Source organism: Octodon degus, unplaced genomic scaffold (assembly GCF_000260255.1).
Source record: "Octodon degus isolate 3935 unplaced genomic scaffold, OctDeg1.0 scaffold00143, whole genome shotgun sequence".
Taxonomy (NCBI): Eukaryota; Metazoa; Chordata; class Mammalia; order Rodentia; family Octodontidae; genus Octodon; species Octodon degus.
Window position 1 is genome coordinate 2,347,031 of NW_004524719.1, and position 26,422 is coordinate 2,373,452.

A 26,422-nucleotide genomic window follows, 5' to 3' on the forward strand; every position below is an offset into this window, starting at 1 on the left:
CCCCCTGGTGGGCTGAGCTGGCCACACACAGACACCACACTCTCTCTCTCTCTCTCTCTCTCTCTCTCTCTCTCTCAAATAAATAAAAAAATTAATAAAAAAAAGAATATATATTGAGATATTTGATACAATATCTCAGTAATTTTGCTGTAGATAATTTTGCTGTCTGAGCTTAGAAACTTTTCTGGTAAGAATATTTTACCAATGGCATAGAAAGACTGCATGGCTGTTCACCTTTTTCAGTGATTTTCCATCTTTCCCTATACTGTTCTACATTTTTATGTTACTCCAATTTACTTGCACATCGTCCAACAAAAATTAATTCACTGTCTCCATTTGCAATTTTGATAGGTCTTTGTGTTTGTGATCTACTCTGTCCTGGTATCTATTTGGTTAGATGAAAGAACTTTACACTTTATGACACTGCAGTGGCTTTCTTATGAACTCAGCCTTGAATAAGTTTCACTTATTTGCTATTATTTCCTAAAATAAAAGTTGAAAGATGAAACAAGGAAAAGAGAAAAATTAACTAGGATAACTCATGGAGAAGGTAACTTGGAGCAGGATCGTGGGATGGAAGAGTCAAACATGAGCATCTGGAATACTCAGAAATTATTTTATTAATAGATCTTTAAATCCCCAATATGGCCTGTTGTCCAGGAAAATAGGCAAGTGGAAGAATGCATAATCCTGATGGCTTCTGCATTTAAGAAGTTTATTACCGGGGCCGGGGAGATAGCTCAGTGGAATAAGTTCTTGCCTGGCAAGCATAAGGTCCTGAGTTCAATCCCCAATACTAAAAAAATAAATAAATAAATAAATTAATTAAAAAAAGAGTTTATTACCAAAACCTCATGATGGACATTTAAAATAGGAGATAAACAAACAGACACAGAATAAGAAGTTTCAATGACTGGTGTAAACCAAAATCAGTCTTACGAATGTACATAGCAAAGTCAAACACCTTAGAAGTCATTGTTCCAGAATGTAATGTTAGTGAATTGGATCAAGACCTGAAGTGACCCTTCAAGCAGTAGGTGGTGAGTTGCAGGGATAGAAAGAGCATAGATTTGATGCCTGAAGCTTAAAGCAGCAAAGAGGCAGGACAGGGACAGAACCATGCATGGAAAGGACTTCTGTTTTCATTACAAGAAGACTAGGAAACCCTTGAAGTGTTTTCAGTAGCAAAGCAACATGGAGGAACTTTCCTTTTATTATTTTTCTAATATATAATTGTCTTAGTATATGTTTGTACACATCTTGATTGCCTTTCCCTTGGGGAGTTGGTCCACATGTATAATGTATCTTAATTATTTTGGCCCTTTCTCCCCCCCCTTACCTTCCTGTCCTACACATCATGAGCAGTATACATAGATCTCATTGATAGGAATAAGAAATTCTGTGCCTTGAACAGAGATAGAGGATTATTATGAATAGTGTGCTCACACAACTGCGAGTGAATAAATAAATCACTTGTGTTTCTAATGGTTAAATTAAAAATGTTGAAAAATAATTCTCTATCTATTTTCTCAGTAAGAGGGCTGGGCCTGAGTTCAATCCTTGGTTCAAAAAAAAGAAAAAAATACAGATACCTGAAGAACATTTCCATACCTTTTGAATAGTTTGAATTTAAAGAACAAGTTGTCTTATTTTTCACATTGATAAGCCAATTAAGTAGTAGCTGAAATCTTTAAGAAGTTCAACAGAGCATTACCCCAGGGACCATGATTAAATATATAAAAGTAAGCCTAAACATGCAGAAATTACATTTACTATTTTAGCAATGATAAAGTATAATGCAATGGAAAAGTATTTGTTTCAATGAGCAAAGGAAAGCAAATTTTTGAAAAACAATGTACAGGATGTTTCAAAATACAGGGAAGACAAGAGCATAACAAGATCCCGGAGAACCATGAATCTGCTTCAATTATTTTTAACTCCTGATTTATCTTGTTTTATCTACACAAGCACCTTGTTCTCATACCCATATCAGCCAAGCTTGAGGCAAATGATAGATATCATATTATCTTATATGTGTGAATATTGTGCCACTTTTCTATCAGTGTACATACCTCATTTTCAAAATAACTGCTTTCAGAGCCTACTCCCTCAGATGCCATGTCCTTTACCTAGTATCACAAGATATCCAGTCTGCTTTGCATCTTACCACTAACTTGAACATAAATGCTACACTTATACCTTAATTTAGTCTTTTTTTTTAGTGTGTGTGTGTGTGTGTGTGTGTGTGTGTGTGTGTGTGTGTGTGTGGCTAGCTCAGCCCACTAGGGGGCAGGGCTGGCTGGCATGTGGTACTGGGGGATTGAACCGCGGTCCCTGTGCTTTGCTAAGCTTGTTCTAAGTAGGTGCTTTAGACCACTGAGCCATCTCACCAGCCCTTAATTTAGTCTTAATTACAAGTATAACTTTTATAATTTCTATCAGATAGCCAAGACTACTTGTAGATTTAACTTTTCCTCTCACTTGGAAGTTTGAATTTTATTTGTCTATTTATTTATTTATTTATTTTTTTGCCAGCTCAGCCCACCCTCGGGGCAGGACTGGTGCGGCATGTGGTGCTGGGGATCGAGTTGCTGTCCCTGCACTTTGCCTAAGCTTGCCTAAGCAAGTGCTTTAGACCGCTGAGCTATCTCGCTGGCCCCTGGAAGTCTGAATTTTTATAAAATATGCCTTAGTGTTTTCATTCTAATTTGATTTCTGAAAAACACAAAATATGCTTTAACTAGATTTGAGAATTTTTATATCAAGTAATTTACTTTGAGTGTAACTTTGAATATTTAATTAATTCCACAATTTTATTTTCTTTGGGGATTTATATAGCAAGATATCAATATAGATATAAGATTATATATGTTTTAAGCATTTCAATTTAATTCTAAACTGAGTTTTATGCCTGTGTATTTTATGTTTTTATTTAATAACTTCTTTTCTGAAATTTTAAGTTTCAGAAATATGTTGTTATGACTTCTTGAAGGTATTATGAAATGTTTCCCTATGTTTTCACATGTTTTGTGCACATGAATTTCCAACACATTTCTTCATCTGGAGGAGGTTTGTTGCCTCCCTTATTTTCTATTCTCCTATAGTTTTTGAAGAGTAAATTCAGAAACTTTTTCCGTGGCTCATGAAATAATTATATTCCGAAGTTATTTATAAGATGTGCCCTTTTCCAACTGTACCATGTCCCCTCTTTCCTTGAACTCTCAGGTAGTGACTTAGAAAACTCAGGACTGATCCCCAAGTTTTCTGATGAATGCAGAACATACAAAGCATAACAGAAAGTGGAATGACTCCAGGAAGCCAAGCCCCCTGTGGACCTGCTGCCTGTGCCAAGGGAGAGCCACTGTGGTAAGCCGCTGAGCTTGAGAACTTACCTGAAAACAATTAGGACTGTCACCATGACCACAAGAAGCCATTTTCCACAAAGTTCACGTTTCTGATATCTGCCTGTACTTTCCTTGTATTTAATATGAAAGCGTGTCTTTGGCACTATCAAAGATGAATCAACCACTGTTTTCTGCATTTCACTCTCAAGTACTTACTCACCTTGTTCATGTTTGTTTTTAAGAGTACACATTTTAAAGGAACAGAAATGAGACCTGCGTACTTTCTGTCGTCTTTACTTCATCGTAGCCAAAAGGCCAAGAAGCGATAGGTTCTGTGGTCTTTGCAACCATTTCAGGGGTCGTATTATTAATTGCCGATGTATTTCTCTCAGAGGGTTACAAGATAACTGTGAATCTGTAATTTTTTTAAAGTAAATTGTACACAAATCCTTTGAATGTATTTTAATTGTAGTAGGGCAAAATACCTACTACAATTTAGTTGAAAGTCCTAGTTACATATTGAAATATAATTTATAATTTATGTAATTTTGCCAAAAATGCAGTCTGTAAATTTTTTTCATATGTTTGATTCAGTGCTGTGTCTAAAATAATGACTTGAAAATATTTTAGTTTATAAAGACCCTAAATCTACTACCTAAACTTTAGTTAGATTTATTTTTAAGGAATGAATTAATATTTCAGCTTAAGAAGAACTGACTAATTAGTTTGCAAAATATTTGCTCTGCTCCCAGAAAATATTCATTTATATTAAAAAGTAGCAGAACTCTTATTTTTGTTCACTATATTAATAAGAGACATTGCAATTAATTTCATTTAGCACAGTATTTATGTTTTTGAATTTCAACTTTGTCCTATGTCATATTAATATTAAAATATGCAAAATGTTATATTCATGTAATAGATCATATTTCAGTTATGAAAATCAAGTTATTTATCATAAACTTGCTGTACTGTAGGGTTTTACTTGCCTAAATGTACTAAAACTCATCAATACTTGCAGTTTTGTCGTTCTGTCTGTATCAAGCTCCATTTCTGCGAAAAGCAGGGCCATTAACAGCAAACAGTGACCACATTAATAGTTCCAAAAAAAAAAGTATGTCCCCATTGCTGGGGCCTAAGCCTTAGCATCACACAATCCCCTGAAGACCGCTGGAAAAGAGGCAGAAGGAAGGAACCTGTTTGTACTTTAGGTTTATTGTCAAGCCTTTTCATTTAAAAATCCATTGGAAACATCCTGTTAAGGTAAAGCTGTAAACCATAAACACATAGCTGTGCAGCCAGATAGCACAGTCACCAAGGGCGCTTTGGCTTTCCATCCTCGCTGTGGTGGTGAATTTAAAGGGTCAACTTGACAGGGCAGCGAGTACCCCGATATTGATGCTGGGTCTAACATTTTCGGAGGGAGATTAAAGTGTGTGCCTAACGTGAAAGGAACCCCTCGATGCAGGTGAAAGCTTGACTACAACAAAGCAGCCAACTAACCGAGGGAGAACTCCTGTGTGAATACTTCAGCAGGACGATTTTCTTTCCTGTCTCACAAATCAGAGTGAAACAGGAAATCACCAGTCTCAAGCTTCGCAGATTTTGGACCTCTCTCTCGTTGACTTGCCCGAGTTCCTGGTTGTCTATTACAGATCTGGGGCCTGGTAGGCCTCTATGAGCACAAGAGCTCCCTTCCTAAAATAAATACGAATCTAGGCATGTCTCTATCTAGCCTATTGCTTTTGTTCTCTTGGAGAAGGCTGACTTAAACTTCAGTCTTCATCATTTCTCACACTGATTTCCTTCCCTCAGCTAACCAACTGAAAATAAACCAATTAAGAAGAAAAAAAAAAAACATGAAATACCTAGAGCAGGTGTGAGACGAAACCTTTCTTCAATAATTAGTATGGATTTTCTTTTTTCTTTGCTTTGGGTTGTTGTTGTGAAATCCTAAGTGCCCTGGCTTTCTCACACCCCAGGTGGCAAAGTAGTGAGTAGAAAATGTGTAAAAACAGCAGGGACTCACAGGCAATAATAGTCCTTATCTATGTGCTGCAATTAGTAATTCCCATAGCATTTCCATATGGATTCCAATCAAAAAATAACTTGAGAACGGATAAAGTACATTCTTCACAGATAAGCAAAGGGAAGCATTGCAGAGAAAATAAGTAAGTGTTGGAACAAAATCTCAACTGAGTGCTGGAAAAATAGATTACTTCTTGTAGAATTTGAATGATTCTCCTTGTGGACAGAGCTACATGAATCTTTCAAGTCACAGATGACAGTCCCTCAAAAGTGGATGGACTACTGTGACCTACTTACTTTTGGTTCTATGAGCCCGGAACAAAGCTGTAAACTTGGGGACAGTCATGGCTGCATCAAATGACATATAACAGGGGAAACTGGAGGGCATCGCCGAAAGGTAATTTGAAAACTGGGTTTAAACCAATATATTAATGAGGCAAGGATGATATTAACAACAACATTGGCAATAGTCTATACTGACTAAGCTCATGCTAGGTGTGAAGAAAAGTCCAGGAATCTTTGTTATTTCTAACAGGGATTCATTAAGAAAAAAATTATCTCGCATCAATGAAGCTGAGACAGAGGAATTAAATGAGTTATACGATATTAAGAACATACAACCAAAAACAGGGACATTTCCTAGATGAAAATAAATGCTACAAATATTTTTGAAAGTGTAAGTTATTAAACAAATAGAGATTTAATGTAAAGTATCACATAAGTAGCAAATTAATAAAATTTATTTTACTTAATTGTGATATTTCTTTTTCTTATTTTTCTTCTTGGTACCCAAGATCAAAGTTGAGTCCCTGTGTTTGCCAGGTAGGTGCTTATGCTGTTGAGCTATATCCCCAGCCTATATATAGAATAGTCAAGTTTCACTTGCTAAAATTCGATATTTAGAGATAATAAATTAAAAAGCAAGAACTGATTTAACTTACAACTTTGTGTAACTAGTTGGGTTAAACTGTGTTCTTTATTATATATATATTAGGGAAGGTTCTACGGGGTGTTCAGGGTCTCACTACTAGTTTGGACTCATAGTGATCTGCCTGTTTACAGCCTCCCAAGAGCTGGGATTGCAGGGACATGCCACCACACCCAGTGTCAATTGCCATCTCAGGGTGGAGCCTACAAAGCAGGCACAGGGATGAAACTCCTGGCCTCTGCACCTGCTTGCAGGTGTTTTAATCCACTGAGCTATTTGGCTGGCCCTAGACTGTGTTCTTTAAAACTAGACCTTGAAATAAAGATTTATGTAGAACATCTTACATTTATTTCATAAGGTTGTAAACCCCTTCTTATGGTTTGTGTCTAGTTGTCCCCCAAAAGCCTCATGCAGTCATGGGGTGGCTTTTGGAGTTTGACTGATTTTTGTGGGTGTGGATGCTGCACCTGCCCTGGGCAGGGAACTTGCTTTACAATATAAGGAAGGGAGAGAAGCTAGCTAGCTGCCTGAGCTGTGGCCCTTCCCTTTTTGCTCTCCCCTCTTGGCCGCTGCTCTCTGCCATGTGCCACTCTGCCTTGGAGCCAGCTGAGTATGGACTGAAACCTCCAGTAACTGTGAGCTGAATAAACCTTTCCTTTCCTCATTTTGAGTGTCAGACATTTGTCCCAGCAACAATAGAGTAACAACTGAGACATCCCTGATGAAAATGCAATCATGTAAGAGTTTCTCCAGATGACCTGACTCAAGCCAAATGACACCAACACTGTTCAAATGTGTTACAACATTTATAGTTCTGGCCTCTGCATGAAAGAGGTTGGTCTGCACATCTTGCACTGTGCCTTTCCTAAGTTTCTTCTTGGCTTGACTATATGATTTGTTTTAGGTAACACAATGTAAAAAAGTACAGCACACGGAGATACACATTTTTTATAATAGGAATATCCTCCTCATAGGACCTTGTGACAGAATGTTGGTGGGTTGTCAGCAATGCCGGGGTGTCTGTAGAAGAGAGGGTCTCCATGGGAGTGGTGGGGAGAGAAGTACTAGTCGGGGAGACAAGTGCGGGGCAAAGCCAGTGTAGGTGAGCTGCACAGCCAGCAGGGTGTGCCTGCACATGGCACCTGGGAATGCCACCACGGATCACCACAATTCTCTGGTTACAAAAAAAAAAAAACAAAACAAAAAAAAAAACAAAAAAAAAAAAAACAAGTAATAGTGCTGGAAACCACTACATTTTGATGCTGTTTGCTAACCAATAATATATGACTGTGTTGTCTTATGGATTTCTCTTTCTTTCTTTTCTTTCTTTCTTTCTTTCTTTCTTTCTTTCTTTCTTTCTTTCTTTCTTTCTTTCTTCTTTCTTTCTTTTCTTTCTTGCTTTCTTTCTTGATTTTTTCTGTCATACTGGGGATCAAACTTGGGACCTTGAGCTTGCCAGACAGGCGTTTATGCCACCGAGCTATACCTCTGGCTCTATTTTATGAATTTCAAAGCTGGGGATGTAACCCAAGACCTGATACTTGTTACACATAGACTTTATCACAAGTGAAATTTCAGCCAGAGAAGTACAATGTTTGGCCTATGGAAATGGTGACGTATAACATGTGAAATGACAAGAACAGTCATAGTCACATACAAGCAGGTTCTTATGGGCAGTAATATCAGTTGAACAGGGCCTGCTGCAGTACACATACCATGTGTGTGTGCTCTCCAGTACAGCTCTAAATTAACTATGTTAAAGGTGGCATCAGTGCTTAATCCTAGAAATGAAGAATGAAGCTCCAGGGAGCTGGTGTCACCTGACTGAAGTCGTATAGTAATTTACAGTCATAGTCTATATCCAGGCCAGCTTGAAATTTATTCTTTACTCTGTCTCAATTTGTTCTTTCTTGTAGGTACCCTTCACATATCAGCAAACATTGCCATTAGGACTGTAAATCTTCCCAAGCAAAGAAAATGTGGTACATTATCTACTTCCGTAAATCTATCCTAGAAACCTTTTTAAAAATGGGGGGAGGAAATACAAATACAAGAATGGGTATAAAACATCTTTGTTTTGTAAATAATCTCTCCTTTAAGAATTTTGTAACAGGGGGTCTGGCCCTAGCTCAGTCCTTTAAGTGGCTGCTTCCACAAAGCTGTCAGCCTCAGGTTGCTGGAGTTTGAACCTCACAACTCTCCCGCTGGCCAAAAGTGCCCTGAAGGCATTCGAGGAACAAAAAAAAAAAAAAAAAAAAGAATTTTGTAACAGCTGGCCAAATAACTCAGTGGATCACAGCGCCTGCAAGCAGGCTCAGGGCCCCGGGATCCCATCCCTGGACCTGCCATGCCAGCCTCGTTCGCAGGGTTGGCTGAGATGGCAATTGAGACTGGGCGCGGTGGTGCACACCTGTAATCCCAGCACTTGGGAAGCTGTATACAGGCGGATCACTACGAGTCCAATCTAGTAGTGAGATCCTGAACACCCTGTAGGCCTTTCCCTAAAATAAAAGAAAAAAATTGTAAATAACTGTCTCATTTAAGCATTGACGGGCTAGCAAGATAGCTCAGTGGACTAAGTGCCTGCTTAGGCAAGTGCAGCGACTGGGCTTCCATTCCGGGCACCACATGAGGCACCTGCCCCACCCCAGGGTGCCCTGAGTCAACCGCCGAGACGGGGCATGGTGGCATGTACCTGTAATCCCAGTCCTGGGGAGACTGAAAACAGGAGGAAGCTACGAGTCTGATCTGTGTAGCGAGACCCTATGGTCCCTGTACTACAATGCATGAAAAAAAATAAAAAAACCTAAGTGTTATTTTTCCTCTGAAAAGTCAAAGTTATCTTTATAGGTACAAAGATTCACTTTATAAAATTGTTTAGATTTTGTTTCAAAATAACTATTATGCACAGTGACTACAGCAGTTTTGATAAAATGACTGGACATTTCATTTTAAAATAATTTTCATGATAATGAAAGTTCATTAATGTCATTTTAATAAATGATAGCTGTAGAGCTATCTTTCGTCTCCTCATTTTATCACAGTACTGACAATGACATTGTCTGAGTAGAGAGCAATAGCAGATATTATTGCACAAAAAAGCAGAAACCATAATAGAAGAAGAAAAGAAATCGTGGCTTTTGGTGGGCTTGTACCAGTCTCCACCACGAGCAGTCGTTTTCTTCTTGGTTCTGAAGATCACTTTGTGCATCTGTAGTGCGTGGCTAGCAGAGTTCATGGATTTGTTTGCATTCATTTCCTCTTTACCAAGACTATTGGTGGATGGGATGCTGTGCCTGAATTTTAGACACGGTTACTCTTGTATGAAGCAGAGTGCTTTGCATAAAATACCAGCTTAGTTACTATTTAGCAAACATATATGTAGTCAGGCTATGATTTGTTCATTATATTACACATATGGTAGTTTTGAATAACACTGATTTCATCAAATAAATCATGCGCAAAATTTGCAGTATCAATGATTGTTATGGGGTAATAAAAATGACATACTGAAAATATATGCAATACATGTACACACCTTGCTGAGTGGAATTTGGAAACACTATTGTTCTTAAATCAGTAAGAATGAACAAGAACAGATACAGCACACTGCAAAGATAAAATCGTCTGAAAGTCATTGACTATTAAACTAGTTTTAAGTGGAAAAAACTAGCATAGCAATACGAGGCTTCAAAATTGTACATTTTTTCTAATTACCTATTTGATTTTAATGAAATCACTTTTAATGAATAGGAACTGAGAACTTGAGTTAAAACAAAGAAAGAAATCGCATGCTGTGGTTTCATTGCTGGTTTCTATCTAGGTCTGCAGCAGCAGCTGTCGTAAGAAATGCTGTGTGTGACAAAATCAAGTGTGTCACTTATTCATACCAGCCTTCAGTTAAAGTACATCTCTGCTAAGCTCATCCCCTTTTTGATCTTTATTATAACTATTTCCAACAAGCAGAACATTTTGTTTAATGTCAGATAATATAACTAAACCTACCACTCCACCTGTTGCATATCACTGATTCTACGATAACAAATATTAAAAACAGCTAATATTTTATCTCTCACTTTTTATTAATAGTCAGAGCAATATTTACCACAGAGTGATTTGTTATAGTTGATCTGCAGTTTTATATCCAACAAACACTACATATACTTTTTACAATTTTATTTTAAAGAAAATTAAAAATACATTTAAAATGATATAGAATTTCGGAATAAGGTGATATGAAATCAATAATTGGTTGTTATAATGCATATTCCTATCTTCAAAGTAGTTGTTCAGATTACTAGATAAAGGCATTCAAAATTGATCAGAAAATTAGGCAACAACTCTTTGTGTTTCAATGCACCAGTAGAAATTTGTAGTACCATGTATACTTTTGTCTTAATAATTAGTTGGTGTTCTGAGAGTTTTAGCTCTCTTTACCCTCTTGTTGAAAGCAATCAATGAGATAAATTCTTTCCGTATGTTACATAACCAGATTATCCTGGTGAATGAAATTAGAAAAGCAGATGATGCATTCCAATGCTAATGCACTACCTAGAAATTCTGCATTTTCAACTAGATATTTGACTTTTTAGAACTTTATTTGTTTTCTAGTCCTTGGTAGTCTTTCGAAGAGTTCCTTCATTGTGAGAAATCATAGAACTATCCTTTAAATCACAAGGTCACTGGAGACCAAGAACCAAATTTTATTGACGCACAGTTTACTGACTGAGTTGGGTAAGAATGCAGGCTCGGTTGAATCCATCCTTGTTATGCTGACTATCCAGCGCAGCTTTATTTTTCAAAAACTGTAATAGTTATCAATTTCTCAGTCACAAAGCCCCACAGTGACTAAAAAAACCTTTCGTTCCTCCTACACTGCGTATAAGGTCGTAGTGTCAACATCAGCTTAGAAATCTACATAGAATCAGATCTTCCCTTATCTCCTGCGTCACTAATATGGTCAACGTGTGCTGTTCTACTTGACCTGAGCTATAAGAGGAGCATATGTTGTGGTCACAAAGTTTCTCTTGAAATGCGAATTATCTCATGCCTCTCCTTCGCTCAAATTATTCTACTGTTTCCACGTGTTTATCAGAATGAAATTAAAAGGCCATGAATGACGACTAAATAAACATGCATTGCCTTCCTAGAGATCTTTGAACTTCTCTTGCAACTCTCTGTATTATCTCATTTCACTTTATCAGTTATTACATTTTTATTTAAGGACCTTTACTACTGTAGTCCTTCTTGCAAATATCCCTAGAGCTTGAGTTTTTAATTCTTGAAGATTTCCTAATCACAGACTATAAAAAGTCCCCCATGCATACCTAACTTACACTGTTTTCTTTCTGTTCTATTGCGCTGCCTCTCCATACAGTTGTTTTCTATCAACATCTCCTCTTCCACTGGATTCTAAAGCCATAGTAGCTATACATTCAGCTATATTTGTCTGCTTTTAACGTGTCTAAAGTAGTACTTAATGACAAAGTGCCTTGCAATAAATTTGTGAAAGAAAAGATAGATAGAGACCCAGTGAGATAGCTCAGTAGAAGAAGTGCTTGCCTGGCAAGCACAGGGTGCTGAGTTCAATCCCTGGTACTGAAAAAAGAAAAAAAAAAGAAAGAAAGAAAAAGGAAAGATAGATAAAATGATGACAAAAAAAGAGAATGATAGGATGATGGGGTGGTAGGGAATTGAAATAAAAATGGAAACAAAAAACTGTTAAGACCCAGTATAGAAAATCAATACTGACAAATTATATTGGGGAACTGGACAGTATACACAAAAAAGTTGGAATCTGTGTTAAACTATCTTCAAACTAAATTCAAAATCAAAGACTTAAGCATAGTCATGAAAAAATGTCAGATTCTTAAAATAAAATACCAGAGAAACTTCATGATATCGAAAAGTGTGTCTTCTCACCACATTGATACCACAACACATGAAAAATAAGTAAGTTATAGCTTACAAATAATTTTTAAAAGTACACTCAATAGAATAAAATGTAAATACCAGGCTGAAAAAATTATTTTCACATCACACATCTCAAACCCTTGCTAATTAGAAAAATAAAGAACTAAAATTTTACAAAATAATAATCCGCCACCCAAATAGGAAATTGAATTTAAAACTAAAAAAGGACTTAAAAATAGTTCTGAAAGTATAAAACTAGTCTAATAAGAACAAGAAATGTTGCTTAACATTGACAATCATGAGAGTGCAATGACCACAACTATAATATAATACTATATTGTATCCATTAGATTTGTTAGCCTTAGAAAAACAAACAATAAGTGTTGATGAGAATGTCTAAAATGAAAAGTCTTTTACACTGCTGTTGGAAATGTGTCTAACACAGTCACCATGAGACATGATATGATGATTCTTTCTGAAGTTAAACCTATGATTAAATGTCATCCAGCATTTCGTTTAGTCATACGTAGATGTGTAATCAAGGCAAGGACTCCAACGTTTATCTGTGCACCCACATTCATAGCACCGTTATTTGCACTAACAAAACGCAGAAACAACCTGTGCTCATTAATGCATAAATAGATAAACAAAATGCTATAGAGACAGGAAGACATAACCTTTGTTACTTCACCTTAAGATGAAGGGAAGCCTGACAGATGCTGCCATATGGATAAACTTCAAAGATGTTTTGCTAAGTGAAATAAGTTTTTCACCAAAAGGATAAATAAATAATTGATTTTTAATTTAATTGCATTCAATTGAATTTTATTTTTGTACTGAAGATTGAACCTAGCAACTTGCAATAATCTACATTTGTAGTATTTTTAAAATTTTATTAGAAATGCATCTTACTAAGTCTCCAAATCTTCCAGTTGCCCAGATTGAATTTAAATTGTTACCACGGTGCCTCAGTTTCCCAGAGCCTTTACAGGCATCTGGCACCAACCTGGGCCAAATCCACTCTGATGAGGTTTTGAGTGTGGGTGTTCAGAATCATTGAAACAGAAAGTGCTCCGTGGATTGTTAGCAGCTCAAGTACTAGAAGGGACAGCAGAAAATTCATGTTAAATTGCATAATTTATCACTTGGAGAAAAGAATTGTTCTGGTGATGAATATTGATGATAATTTCATTATAAAGGGAATACCCAGGATGTCAGTTACCTGTACACATAAAAATAAAATGACGACAGGTTTGGTTCTGTGTGGATTTTACATAGTAAAAATGGACTTTAATATTAGTCAAAATAACGGGTTGGTACTTTCTATATGTGATTTACTGTCCTAATAATCTTTAATTATAATATGACTTTCCTTATTTTAGAGATGAGCCCTGGAACTGAGAAAAACGTAGCCTTGTCATTAATATAAATTAGGAAAGGCTGTTTTTGAACTATACTACATGGATTTCAAATTCCAAGGTCATTATTGTTTTTTTCTGCCTGAAATAACAAAGCAAGAAGAAAAAAACAGGAGTAGTGGCACAAACTTGCAAGCCCGGCCTCGTGAGAGCCTGAGGAGGGAGGAAGGCAAGGTGGCGTCTGGACCGCAGGAAGGCGCAGCTCCAAATACCCTGATCCGAACTCACAATTCCCTCTTCCCAGTTACCAAAAGCACCCTGGCTGTTATTTTATATTAAAATATAAGAGGCATTATGTGTTTTACTTATTTTGAGCTATCAATCCAAAAATTAGTTATTTAATTAGTTGCAGTAAACGTTCTACATGGGGAATCACAATCTAAGTGCTTTAAATGTGAGAATATTCCACTACTTCATATTAACAGCAAACAGCAGTCATCAGCATTGTATGAGTTACTTGCATATAAGTAGATGTGCCACGGATTAATTCTTCGTGAGCATTCGATCACATTCAGTAAGAATGCAATGCTAAGAAGTGTCACATTCAAAGTAACTTAACACCCAAAACGTTTAAATGTGTACACAGTGCTTTATTTCTGCTATTGTCACTTTAATTTGTAATTAAGTTTATACAACATAGGCAACATATTTAAAGGGCCCCATCAGCTGGTGAGATAGGTCAGTGGTCTGAGCACCTGCCTGGCAAGCACAAGGGCCTGAGTTCGATCACTGGTACCGCATGCCACGCAGTGATTGATTAGAACATCAATTAAAGTTTAGGAATTGACACTGGTGACTATTGGTCTTGTACTTTAGACAATAGTAGCAAATTCTATAGTTGTATAGCAAAACAAATCATAAATTGGGAGTTGGTATGTGACAAGTTTCTCCTTGTTAGAGTGGGTTTAGCCTGTGCTCTTCAGGCCAGTTTCCACCTTCTAGGTGCTTCACTCCTATAGGGTGATGAGCCAGGCATCTGTGCTCCTCTGGCCACGCTATCACCCAGAGCTGTGCGCACCTTAGTGCTGGAGCCCACTCCTCTGGCAGAGCTGATGGCTGACAGCCATTCTTTCAGTCATGCAGTCATGGGTGAGATGCAATCTGTGTCGGTTTAATTTGCGTTTCTAGAATGACCAATGATGTGGAATATGTTTTCATATATTTATTTGTAATTTGTATTTCTTAATCTGAGAACTGCATAGTCATTTGCATTTCGTCCTTAAATTTGTGTGTCTGATTTTTTTTTCAGTTCTTTCTATGTTCTGGATATTAGGCCTTTGTTTGAGGACAGTTGGAGCAGGGCCAGCACAGCATGTGGTGCTGGGGATCGAACCTGGGTTCTTGCCCTTGCCAGGCAGGTGCTTAGACTGCCAAGTTATTTCCCCAGCTCTTTTCTTCCCCAAATCGTAAATATGTATGTTAATAATTATTTATATTTTAGATTTATCTTTAAATTACAATTAAATGTCTTCATTTTAGTAAATTAGTTTCTATTTCTACAATCTTGCCAGCCATACAGAAGGGAATTTATTTACAGTCTTTATCAAAACTGAAAGAAAGATAGGCTCTTTAATAAATACTGTTTAAAAACCTGCTTGTCTATATGCTGAAGACTAAAATTAGATTCGGGTCTTTTACCATGCACTAAACTAAAGTCAAAAGGGCTCAAAGATCTAAATATTAGTACAGAAACACTGAACCTATCAGAAGAAAAAGTAGATAGAAATCTTGAAGACATACGTGTATGCAGAGACTGAAGCAAAACCGAAACTGCTCAGCAAGTACTTCAGTGAATAAACAACTGATATCTCATCTTGTTAAAAAAATTAAGGTTAATTGAAAACAACAGTTAACAATGCTGCATGCCTATATCTTGTAGTCTGAGCGAAAACTTTGATAATAACAATATGTAATATAACAACCTTTGTTAATTTTCTATTCTGGTTTTGAATTTCCATACCACTTTTATTATTTTATGTTGCTTTGTTTTTGTCTTGGTTCTTGTTTGTATTTTTCTCCTTAAAATAAATAAATTGACTAATTGTTAAAAAGCTTTTGCACATCAAAAGAAATCATCAAAATAGTGAAAAAACAAGTGATAAAGTGGGAAAAATTTTAGCCAATTGTCCCGGGCATGGGGGCACACACCTGTAATCCCAGAGCTGGGGAGGCTGAGACAGGAGAATCACTATGAGTCAAAATTGCATAACATGACCCTGTATCAAATCAAGATTAAACATTAAAAAATTATAAAAAATAGTTAAAAATGTAAATATTTTTATCAAATTGAAACTACTATTTCCTGTGTGACAGTGAATCAAGAAAACAGGATTTAAAATTACAGCATTCTGAATGCTTCAGGATACTGAAATATGAAATTCATATTATGCCAGCCATATAGCTGTTATGCTATTTCCAGGGTTACAAATTTCCTTATTGTACTGAGGACGCTTGCTTCCTTCAGTGAGACCCTCTCCCGAGCATCTCCATTTGCCCCTCGATACACTGCAGAAGTCCTGACCGTTCTCATAATCCTCACCATCAACATTACGATCCTCACTACTATTGTCATCATCTTCTTCATTGCTATCATTTGCAAAATGAACTACTTGCTGTGTGTTAAGAACTTGCCTGAATACTTCATGTAGTCCTATGAGGAAGAATTTATTTATTTTTCTTGCTGTCATAGTAAGTTTAAATAGCTTGTTAAAAATTAGGCAGATGGTAAAGTGTGGGACTGGCATTTTAAAGCAGCTCTGACGGTCCTAACAAACATCCTCCATAAAAGACTGTGTCATTCCTTTCCCTCCTGCAGGATCCGATCCAAGGGCAAAGCCAATTTGTAATCTGCGATGCTGCGGCCATTCTTTCCACGCTTTTCTTATCTTTGCAAAATCAAAAGAATCTCACTTTTTTTTCCATATTACGCATACTCCAATGTCTGTGAAGGATATGTATTTTCCTTTTCTTTTTTGTCTTTTTGAGATAGTGTCTATGTGTCTCAGGCTGACCTTGAGCTCACTTTGTATCCCAGGCTGGTCTCGAACTTGCAACAATATTCCTGCCTCAGCCTCCCAAGTGCTGGGAGTACATGTATTTTGAACTCTAAATTTAATTATATGGTATGAGTTCTACAGGACTTTCTGTCAGTCTCCTTGTTGCCATCAATTCACTGGCCTGCTTTCTTCTGTGTTCAGCTGCTTGCTTTTCCTTGGCATCTCTCTTAGCCATGGTGGCCAATATCTCAATTACCATCTCAGTGGAGGGATTCTTTATTCAATTGATTCCAAGGATTTTCTTTTATTTTTCCAAACACCTGTAAGAATGTCACAATGTCCCAATTTTCAAGGCGGTTGGCCTGTTTTTGGCTGACCTTTCACATTTCTTGGACTCCATTCTTACTTCTTTAATTGACTTAACAGAACCACTTGGTAGCTCTCCTCATATTTAGGAATACCTTTCTCAGTCAAAAACCGCACACATGTGTTCACAGAGCTTCATGTCACAACCTGTCTTTCTATCCACTGACTTTTTGCACTCCGTGAACCTAACATCGATTCTCCTCATTTCTAAAGTCATCTGAGATGAAACATATTCAAATGCTAACTGGTATGTTGCATACACATCGCAATATGTAAGCTATAATCTCAAGGCAAAAAGGGATACATTATTGGCTGGAGATCAAACACTAGTAAAAGTTAGAAATAAAACACCCAGTATAATACATTGCCTCATACCGAATCCAGCTTTTAATATATGCCTGACACTCAGAATGAGCAATGTCCAAAGTTGGAATTTTCATCTTGATCTCATGCTATTCTTTCCCTGAAACATCAGTTCTAGTTAACAGTGGCTCCAGTTATCTTGTTGTCTTTCAACTCCAAATCTAACCTATTCTCAGTTCTCGATTGTAGGCTGAATTTCCTACACATTTCTATCTGACTGAAAATTGAGATTGAAAAATGGTGAATCGAGCGGCAGTGAGCATGGGCTCTGCTCTCTAACTTCTTGCCGAGCTGCTCGGGTCCGCTTGGCTCAGACTCCCTAGCAATGGATGTGTTTCAGAGATTTGAGGCAAAGCAGTGCTAAGGTCTACCACAGAAGAATGAATACAACCTGAACTGCTTGTCCTCAAATCTTTTGTCTTAATTACTCGTGTCTTATTTTCTCTGTTACTTCAAACTTCAGAGGGAAAGTTGTTTCTTGCAATTATTGACTTCTGGAATACGTCATGGTGCTACTTTTGTGTTTACATTCTTCCAATCTTTATGTAGCCCATTTTCAGTCCAGACTTTCCCTGGCTGGAAATATGTAGTGTAACTTCTGGGTTCTTTCCTGAACCCTGGCTGATCAGCTAATGTTGGCACAGCCTCACAACAAGGACAGCACCTGCTAACACCAAGACCTTCACTGGACCCGGATGGTCTCTCTTCAAGCCATCCGTCATTTGCTGCCTTAGTCCCCATAAGTTATGATCAATCCTTCACATTGCATAATTTTTTGAGTGAAGACTTTCCAAGCACTATTCCTATATTACTAAATAACATGACCTCAGGTCATATTTTCTTCCATACATAAATTAATGGAAAAAAATTAATTAGAAGGTATGGAATCTACTCACTCTTCTTAATAGACAATGCAAAATCCTTCTGTGTTAGGTGAGTCTGTCTGCTTGTATTCCTGCTGAACATATTACCTGTCCTACCATTTGGGATCTGGTAGAAAACGTCCACTAAAGACCATTTCAGAGCTCTGTGTTTCCACAGCACTATGGGCTTATTGTTTTATTTTTCAATTTATATTAGAATACCATATTTGGCAGGGATAACACATATATCATTCTTTCTTTTCAAGTCTGCACATGTATAATAAGGTATTACACTGGGTTCATTGAATAAACCAATGACATCTAATATTTGTCATAATAAATTTGTCTTAAATAATCATGGATAGAATGTAAAGAAAATAATGAGGAAACTCATCATCCACTTTGTGTTACATGTACTAAATTTATCTACTTATATTAAACATTTGCTCCAAACTGAATAATCAGTTGTGCAGTAATTGTGAGCCTATCATCCTATATTAACCCCTCCATTATGTGACTCTGATTCTCTTTAAGCTACAATGTCGGCTCTCTATGAGCCTTCTGTACCTACAGAAAAAAATCCCTTGCTTGTCTCCACCATCCCCAGCTCTTACGGTTTTTTTCTGAGATTGTTTTCTTGGTCTTAAACTGTGAATGATGCCTACATAAAGGTTAAAGCACATAGAATTAAAGTGTGCATGTATATCCGAAAAGACAGCTGCCAAGCAATGCTAGCTAGATTCATGGTTAGATACAAAAATCCACAGCTGTTGATGGATCAAAGCAAGAGGGCTTCTGTCCTGACACAGGAGCAGAAGATAGACTCATGAACATCAGTAGGGGGAAATCAGGAAGGTTCCCAGTACCACAGGTGACTCAGCTCATCGGAGTTGCTGGGAGGGAATTATTTTTTCCTCCCCTCACCACCCTTACCTGCTTTTCTTTCCCTGAGAGACCAATAGGCAATTTCAGATTGGCATTTCATCACCATAACTTCAAGGCTGATTTAATTTTTTCCCTCTAGGTTTGTTGTCCTTAGTTAAAGTTGTCAAGTTCCATTTCAGATTTTTTAAAAATAATTTTGTCAAGCTCCTTTCAAAACTTATAGTTGGCCAGGTGAGTGAAATATGCATTTTTTGTTTTTATCCTACTAAATTATATAATATGCAATATGTTCAAAAGTGAAACTGCAGAGGTGAAGACTAAAATAATTAACTTAGAGAAGCCTAGCAATTCCTTTTTCACATTTAGAAGCACTGTTTTATGTGTGTACACAACGATAACTATAGACTGAGATTTGCCTTTCATGAGTATAGCCTTCACTGAACCAGAAAATTCAGCTACTTTAAATTATCTGCTGTTTATTATTATTTTGAGAAGGGTCTTTTAATATTTTGAGCACATAAAAGAATGCACTATTTAAATCAATGTGTATAATTAATATTTTTTTTAAATTTTGGCCTCATGATATCTGCATCTGTCTCTTCAGTGATGGATTCCATTAGACAGCAATTGATTATAGCATGTCCTAGTATTTTAAATCTAGTATCTATTGATTTTGTTCATTTATTCAGCTTTAATTTTTTTAATTTACAGATACTGTTGTATATTTCTAAAAAGTACAGCACGAAGTTTTGAAGTATATACACATTATGATATGGCTGACTTAGCTAGTCAATTGGCACTCATTGATAAAAGAATCTGAAAGTTATACACACACACACACACACACACACACACACACACGATAGCTAATAATTGTACTCCTAATTTCTATTGGTTTATTGAAAGAAAGGTAATGTATAAATTTAATTTATATTTATTTATTTAGTTTTGGTGTTTGAGGCAGGGTCTCACTGCACATTTCAGGCTGGCCTTCAGCTCACGCTGTAGCCCACACTGGTCTTAAACTTGCAAGGATTTTCATGTGTCAGCCTCCCCAGAACTGTGATTACAGGCATGTACCATCATACCTGGTTTAATTTAATTTTACTTTTTTATCAAATTTATGTGCCTATATTTGGTAACCTGAACAACTAATTTGGTAATAACAATTTGCAATATAACAACCTTTGTTGAATTCCTGTCTTCTTGATTTCTGAAATTTTGTATCATTTCCAATGTCTTTTAATTATTTTTTGTTCTGTTTAAAATGTTATATTGATACATTATATTACCTTGAAGCAGAGTTTTAAAAAAATTAAATCAGTGTAAAAGTAGATACATGAAATTACAAAATATGGTGCATTTTCTTTCAACATAGCACTCTGGAATATCTTATATATACACTATATATGCTAATATGAGCATATATTAAATATTAGCATATATTAAAATGCTTTATTTTAATTTATTTAATCAATGAATAAATATATTATTTTCAGAGAATTTGTTTGCTCCAAAAATTTAGGAAGGGACAAAATAGTTTATGGATTTAAAGTTTTCTGATTGAAGCTAAATGCAAATATATATTTTTTAACTTTAGTAATTTGGCAAAATTAATAGGACATATCCTCAAAGATATTATAGATTGTATCATTTTCTATTTAATCTGTAGTATGATCAAACTACTATAAATGTTGAGTCATTTGTACTTAACCACTTAAAGAGAAGTTTATGAATCAAACTCAAAAATATTAAGGGTACCTAACTATGAATAAATTTTAGGAATCAACTCGGTTTGAAATCAGATAATCAAACAAACAAACAACCCACAATAAAGGATGGCTGGAAGGAGACAAGGTGGTAGATCTCTTGCAAGTGGGAGAGTCCAGGAAGTAAAGGGTGAAGAGCGATGGGCAAGGGAAGGGAAAAGAATAACCCCAATTAATACCTCAATTAATGGAAACATTATGCAACATCAGTATCATCTAGTACTAATAATAACAACAAGCATGATAATGGGGAAGCAGATTTAAAGGTGCAGGGAGGGAGGTGGTAGGAAAGGGAAGAGGATTAAAAAAGAGAGGAGCGGCATTGTGCACATGTGCCTGCCCCCAGGATGGACGTATACTTTGTGTACGGCAAGCATGCATTAGTAAAATAAGTTTTAAAAAAGAAATAAGATGATGAGGAATGTGTAGAAACTGTTTATAATCCTTATTTGACTATTATAGTGCAGCATGGAAATTTCCCATTCTTCCTTGAAGGTCTGGACATCTGCAGATCTTCCCAGCCAATGAATGGCAGATGATTGTACATCTGTTCGCATTCAAAGTGAAAGACTCAAGGTAAGTTACTGTTTCTCTAATTGTTTTTGTTGTTTACTTGTTTCCATAATAATTTCCTTTTCTGACAATAAATCCATCAACATTATTTTCATGTCCAAACAAACCCCTAGAATGTATTTTCCAGGTAGTCACAGTTATAGAAACTAATTTGTCAGACACTGTTTTGAGGGCTGAAACATATTTGTTTCTTGAATTATCACCAATATATTGTTGGAAATACAACTTTATTTCTATTTTACAGGCAAGAAATTGAGGCATAGAATTATCAAAAATTGTTCAAGATCACACACCTAATGTGTGTGATAGACCTAGAAATTAAATGCAAATGGCCTTTTCTAGGATCTCAGATGCTAAGACACTAAGCCACTCTGACTCTAAGTGAGAAGTTCAATTAATCTTTTCCATTCAGAAAATTCATAAGTTCAACTGTAATCATGCTTTCATGTCCCTAATAGTGTCAATACGTTATCTATTGGGCATTCCAGCTCACTTTATTTTACTTTATTATTTTGTTCTATATTTTAGGGAAGGGTCTACAGGGTGTTCAGGGTCTCACTACTAAATCGGACTCATAGTGATTCTCCTGTTTACAGCCTCCCAAGTGCTGGGATTACAGGCGTGCACCACCACGCCCAGTCTCAATCACCCTCTCAGCGCTCCCCGGGGGTGCGGCCGGCACAGCAGGCCTTGACGTCAAACCTCTGCCCCTGCACCTGCTTGTAGGCACTTTTTCTGCTGAGCTGTTTGGCCAGCCATTCCATCTTATTTCATATAGTTTAATTTACATTAATACAACTTAAGCAGATGACAATTGTATGAATGATTCTCAGTTGAAATATGTATTAGATTAATTATAGCTAAATGTTGGTAGCTTCTCATATGGCCATAAATAGACGACTAGATAAAGAAAGTGTGGTCTGTACACTGAATAGAGTAATACTCTGACATGAAGGAGGATAAACTCAGGCCATTTGTAGGAAGTTGGATGAATTCTGAGAGTACACTATCAAATGATTTAAAGCATGAATATACGCATTAGTATCTCATGAAGTGTCTCAGATAAGAACCTTAAACTATAAGAATAGAGCAAAAGTTAGGTAATACGGTGCAAGAACACATGGATCTTTTGAGAAAGGAAAGAAGGCCAAGATGAAGGGAGTAGGAATAAAGCAAAGTCACAGATGAGGTGGTGACACACACGCAGCAACTTTCCACTTGCAGATGTTTTCATGCGTGGATAATGTCTCCTCATAAACTTTTAAAATCTCTCGTGTCATTTAGTAAGCTGAAATTCTGCCTTACAAACCTTCAGGAATGCTCTGAAGCACTAGTATGCTTGAAGTATGTGGGCTCTGACCGTTAGAAAGATGGTTCATGCCACGAAGTCAAAACAAGTAAATGCGTCACCCCTCTGTCCTCAGTTCTGAATTGAAGAGGCCTTTTAAATCATGAGTGTAGGGCAGATGTATAATAATTCATAGACAATAAACCAAAACACGCAGAAGAATCCAGTTATCTTTCTAAATCAAACTTAGAAGCTGTCTTTTGTTTTAAAGTTCAAGCATTCTATGCACATTCTTGAGGAGTTTCCCAGTAACCTTGACATGAAATTAGCAGATTTAAGAGGCTATAGTTGGCAGAAACTGAGATTTCACTGCACAAATACCACTCGCAGTGGCAATGATCATGATTTTGTCCTACAGCATCTTGCCAATTTTTCTATTTGTCGTTGCTGAGTCCTGAAATCTTGTCACGACATTTAGTTCTGACAGCTTATTAAAGCCAAGAAACCATGCATCTGTTTAGAGAGAAAAATGTACTACACGTTGAATAAAATTATAAAAGACATGCTTAAATGCATGATTAAAAAGTTATTATTTGAATTCTAGGACAAATGATTAAACTTCTAGCCAAAGTTCCTAAAGGAACAAGTAGCGATACTGCACATAGTGCCAAACATTTCACTAATTAAGAGAACTTCTGTCAAGAGACAGATCTTCTTGAATGCAGTTTCAGGAGACACATCACCTTTCCCCCAACTCTCAGTTAATGATAATAATCAAGTGTACAGAATCTATCTTTGGAAAACATCAGGCTGCGCAGCATAGGGGAGAGAACATCGGGCTTCAAATCAGCAATCAGAATACAATTGCTGGCTATTTTACTTACAATTTCTGTTGGTTCGGGAAGAAGAAGTGACTAGAATTACGATGAGGTAGTAAAACCTCTTCACGACTTTTAATACGTGCAGGAGGTACAGCATAATACAACACGGGGTGTGTTGGGTGATATCTGGGGTCTCAGGAATTATTGTAATTGCAAGTTTTTTTATTAATGCCACTGCAATGATACAGGTTACTATTACACATTTGTAGTATTTTGAATAAAAAATAAGTCAGTGATAGTCTCAAGAATCTTATATTTTGATCTAAAAATTTATTCTTGATGATGGTCTAACATGGAAGTTATTTATTCTCATTGATCTCTGCCATAATAGTATTTTAAAAATATTTTTTTATTTTAAATAGAATAAAAAATATTTAAATAACATTAAATACAGAATTTCAAAACAAGACGACAGGAAATCAACAATGACTGTTATACTGCATATTGTTTTCTTCGAAGTATTTGTTCATATTGTCACATGTAAGCACATAAAATTGGTCAAAAAATAAATAAGCATTAGTGTATAGAGTTAGTCAAGGTGAGAATTTTAAACATTAACAGCTGTTTTCAAAAAACAGATGATAATTAGTATTACAATCATCTCAGTTGAGGGCCGGCCAAATAGCTCAGCGGATTAAAGAGGCTGCAAGCATGAGCAGGGGCCCTGAGTTCGAGCCCCAGGCCTGCCGCGCCGGCTCCACCCCCGGGGCGCGCTAAGACTGCAGTTGAGACTGGCTGTGGTGGCCAGCGCCTGTAATCGCAGCTCTTGGGAGGCTGTAAATAGGAGGATCACTACGAGTCTGATCTATGCAGTGAGACCCTGTATACCCTGTAACCCTGTCATAAATATAAAACAAAAAGCTTTAATGTTTAATTATTTGACCAACCTTGCATGCCTATATCTATTAATCTGAGCAACAAATTTAATGATAAAATTATGTAATATAATAACTATTATTAAGATGTTATTCTTGTTTTGAAATTCTACACCATCTGTATTGTACGTTACTCTGCTTCTGTCTTTGTTTTTGCTTTAGTTATTGTTTTTACTTTTTTAAATAAAATTTAAAAAGAAACAGATCTTTGTACACAAGTGGTGATCAATCAACCAATCAATAAGCATTAACTATTTCTTTCAATAAACCAACAGATGGATTTTATTGCAGAATACAATACAATCAACTAGAGACCAGGATCCTGAAATCCAAGCAGCACAGAGCCATACTCTTCTTTGAAGGGTGTAAGGGAGAAAAATCCTTCCTTGCCCCTGTTAGTGTCTGGTGTTTGCCAGTATCCGCTAGCTATCAGAATGTTCACTCCAGTGTCTGTCTCTGCTGCCATGTGGCTGGCTTGCTCTGCGAGTGTCTGTATCCCACAGCGTCTCCGCTGTTTATTAGGCTAACAATCCTCTTGGTTCAGGGAAAACTGATGAGACGGTCTTTATTTATTACACCTGCATGGATTCTGTTTCTAATAAGGTCATATTCAGGTACTTGTGGTTAGAAGGAGTTCAGTGGAACTGTTGCCACACACAGTTCAGTCTCTAGCACTGGTGAACCAAAAAATATTTGCATATATATTGGAGGTAGCAATACAAGTGAAGATTTATTTTTTGCCAACAGTATTTATTTAATGCACAAAGTCAAAGCTACCCTGTGGTACAAAAATTGTAAAGCAGCCATACATAATAATCAATAAACAAAAGTTATAGGGTGACAAGAAACATTCAATAATGAAAGTAGGTATAACTCATTTTTGGGGGATACACTGTATAATTAATAAAATATGTTAATCAAGTAAGATATTTAGACCAAGTAGGACTTGATGTTGCTTTATGTTTGGAATTATTTTTTTAAGGAGTTTTCTTTTTATTCATTTATGTGTGTGTGTGTGTGTGTGTGTGTGTGTGTGTGGCCAGCTCAGCCCACCAGGGGGCGGGGCTGGCTGGCATGTGGTGCTGGGGGATTGAACAGCGGTCCCTGTTCTTTGCTAAACTTGTTCTAAGTAGGTGCTTTAGATCGCTGAGCCATCTCACCAGCCCCTGTTTATTTGACTATGATGTTCGGAGAGGAAAATTCCATGGACGAGGACAGGTCAGGGGATGAAATAATCGAGGAGTGTTTAGAGACATTGAAGATGCTGGCTGGACTCACAGGAAGACATGAGGAAGCAAAGATGGTGAAAGGGTTCAGGTGGATGGCAAGCAATCTAATGAAGCGGACAAAACTTAAATTTAATCCAGAAGAACAACAAAGTCATTATAAATAAATAATGTAAGTCAGAAGTAATACCTAAAACTATATCATTTTATTGGATATAAATGTAGAGGAAATCTGGAAACTCAGAAGGTTCAAAAGGCTAGTGACTGTTGGTCTAGTTCTGTACCCCACTAGTATTGTCTTATCCCTATAAAGTGGGCAGAAACTCCCAGATCATCAGAAGCAATCCACAAAGCTGAGCAAACTGTAATTATTCAAACTTGGAGAAAACACATTAATGTTGGTAAGAAGTTTTATCATCTACTTTCATTTAGTCTGTTTTGACCAATTTTTATTAATGAACAGAACTATTGGAATTTAGCTTAGGGCTGCTAAAAACAAATTACTAAAAATTTAAAGTAACCAAGAACCAAAAGAATTTAGGAAACTGACAAATGGATTAAGTTTAAGAAGTTGTTTTTTTTTCTTCTTGATTTGCAGTATTGTATAATTTTATACATCCCTTAATTTTATACACTCATATTTTCACATTATATTTGATTGTAATTCTAGTAGTATTAGTGCTGTCTGGCTTTAAAAATTAGTCAA